This window comes from Pediculus humanus, genomic scaffold (genome assembly GCF_000006295.1).
Source record: "Pediculus humanus corporis 1103172108265 genomic scaffold, whole genome shotgun sequence".
In the NCBI taxonomy this organism is placed as follows: domain Eukaryota; kingdom Metazoa; phylum Arthropoda; class Insecta; order Psocodea; family Pediculidae; genus Pediculus; species Pediculus humanus.
In genome coordinates, this window is record NW_002987834.1 from 692,533 (window position 1) to 695,387 (window position 2,855).

Consider the following 2,855-nt stretch of genomic DNA (forward strand, 5'->3'; position numbering starts at 1 on the left):
GAAAAAAAAGAAAAAAATAATGGAGAAAGAGAGAGAGAATAAAAAAAAGTATTGAATAAATAATGGAAAAACAAAATAAATAAATAAATAATAATAATAAAAGCAGAAGAGAAAAAAATGATTTTTTTTTTTATCGGTCACGTTACATCGTCAGGTAGAAAAAAAAGATGGGTACGTCGTCAGGTACAGACAAAAAAACGGCGGAAATGAATTTTTTTTTTTTTTTTTTTTTTTTTTTTTTTAAACTTAAAAAAATGATAGTAATTTCACAGAAAGAGGTAAACGACCGTCAAAATTTGAATTATTATTTCTTTATGTTAAAAAACGAGCACTTACGCACACCTCACGCACATTCACACACATTAAATAAATCCACAAAATTACCGAAAAATCCACTAAAACCAAAAAAAAAAAACTTTTTTCACACGCGGTTTTTATCGAGAGGGATCGAAACGCACGGAACCAGCGGCATCTGATCCCGATGAGCGCTCGTCGCCGTCTCTTTTTCTCTCTTTTTCTCCCTCTCACTCTCTCTCTCTCTCTTTTTTGCCGTTTTCTTCTTACACGTACGCGCGCAAGAGTTTGCCGGCCGCCGATTAACAAAAACAACAAAAATTCCGCCGACCAATAGTTTTGCTCAATTTTTTTTTTTTAACATACTCTCTCTCTCTTTCTCTTTTTCTCTCTCTCCTATAACCGGTCACATGATTTACGTTTTACCATATATATATATATATATATATATATATATATATATATATATAAATGTACACACGCACGTAATTACCTCTAAAATGTTTCATATCCCTTCTACCTTCTCTTAATTCCCTCTCCTCCCCACTTTTCCCTCTCTCTCTCTTTCTCTTTCTCCTTCTATTAATTACATATACCGTTTTTCATCTTTAAGATAATAATATTGATTATTCTATCGGTTTAATTTATTTTTAAATCGAATGAATGTTTATATATATATTACATAAACAATTTTAGCCTGTGTGACGTCATAAATATCCAGAATATTCTTTTTATCTTCTGGAACTTGGGCGCGTTTTATATCATCATTAAATATTAATCTTATTTTGATTAAAATCTTTTTTTTTTTTTTTTAAATAAAATTTCAGCCGTAGATTTTTACAAAAAAAAATCCCTCACTCTCTCTCTCTCTTTCATTCACATAAATCAGAAAAGAATGTAAATCATTCGGTTTTATATTAAACGTGTCACAATCTATTGCTGTCGAGAGCGGGGGGAAGGAAGGGGGTGGTGGGGAAAGCGAGATGAGGGGGGAGGAAGGTTTCATCCTTTTTTTTTTTTAATTTAATTTAATTTTAGAAAAGGCTAATTTTTTTTCTTTCTTCCTTCCTTCCTTCCTTTTCTTCCTTTTTTTTTTTTTGTTTAAATAAATTTCCCTGCCCCACTCCACCCCACCCCCCACCCACGTTCCCGTTTTCTTGGCTTTTTTTAATCGTTTAAACAATAATAATAATAATAATTTTTTTGTCTTGTTTTAAATTCTTCTGGTTGATTACACGTTGTTTTTGTTTTTGTTGTTGTTTTTTAAAATAAATTTAATTTTCACAAATGTGGATTTTTATTTTTTCTTTCGTTGTTTGTTTGTTTGTTTGCTTGTTCGGGCTACATTAAAAACGTTTCGAGTTTTTTTTTTTAAAACAAACAAACACCTGTGTTTTAACTTGAGTAATTATTATAATTAAAATTCAAAATGGATTTTATCTTAAATTATTATTAACACGCCTTTTAATTTTTTTATACCTGATGTGTGTGTTTTGTTTTTTTTTTATAAACAAAAAACATAAACAAAAACATAAACAAAACATTGGAAAATCATTAATTAATTTTTTTTTTTTTTTTGTGTTTGGAATCGACAAAGTTTGGCGTGGTGACAATTATTATTATTATTATTATTATCATCGTACAAGTTTTTTTATATGGAAAATAATCTTTATTGTTCTTAAAACTCGATTGTTTTTCAAAAAAAATTATTATTATTATTATAGTTCGTTTGTTTGTTTGTTGAGATGTTAACGTCCTACGATTCGTATTTTACAAACTACGCAGATGATTGTTTTTTCTTTTTTTTTTTTTTTTTTTTTTTTAAATAAGAGATTTCCCCTTTTTTTCCCGGATTTATTATTATTATTATGGTTGTTGTTTGTTGTCACGTCAAAATCACGTCGTTTGTATTTCCTTTTTTTTTTGTTACGTGTGTTTTATTAATTTTTCTTTCTTTTTTTTTTTCTTCTTCTTCTTTCGTAAAAAAAATTAAATTTTTTTTTTTTTTTTTTGGCATGATTTTCATTCGGGCTGTTGGAACTCGAATCGAGTCGCGTTCGTTTTTCCTTTTTTTTTCCTTTGACAAAAGAAAATTTACTTTTCCAATAAAAAAAAAAAAAAATTTTTTTTCCTTTTTTTTAACCACATCGTACATTTTTTTTTTCTTTTCTTTTTCCTTTTATTTCCCAACCTTCTTTTTTTTTTTTTTGTTATATTTCAAACGGGTTTGATCATATTTTCCTTTTTTCCTTTTTTTTTCCTCTCACTTCTTATTCTTATTCCCGACGACGAAAAGATTTTTTTTTATTTAAACCTTAATCGAAAAAAAGTATTAAACTGTCGCGATGGCATAATTCATTTTTTCCTTTTTCAAAATATTCAAATAAAAATTTTCCATTGTTAAAAAAAATTCCCCCCCCCTTAAAATTAAAAAAAAAAAAAAAAGGAAGCAGGCGAAAACGTAGAGAGAGAAAAAAAACATGGCGGCGAAAACGAATGCTTTTTTTTTTTTTTAGAACAATAATATAATTAAATTTGATAAAAATAATTTCCAGTTCGAA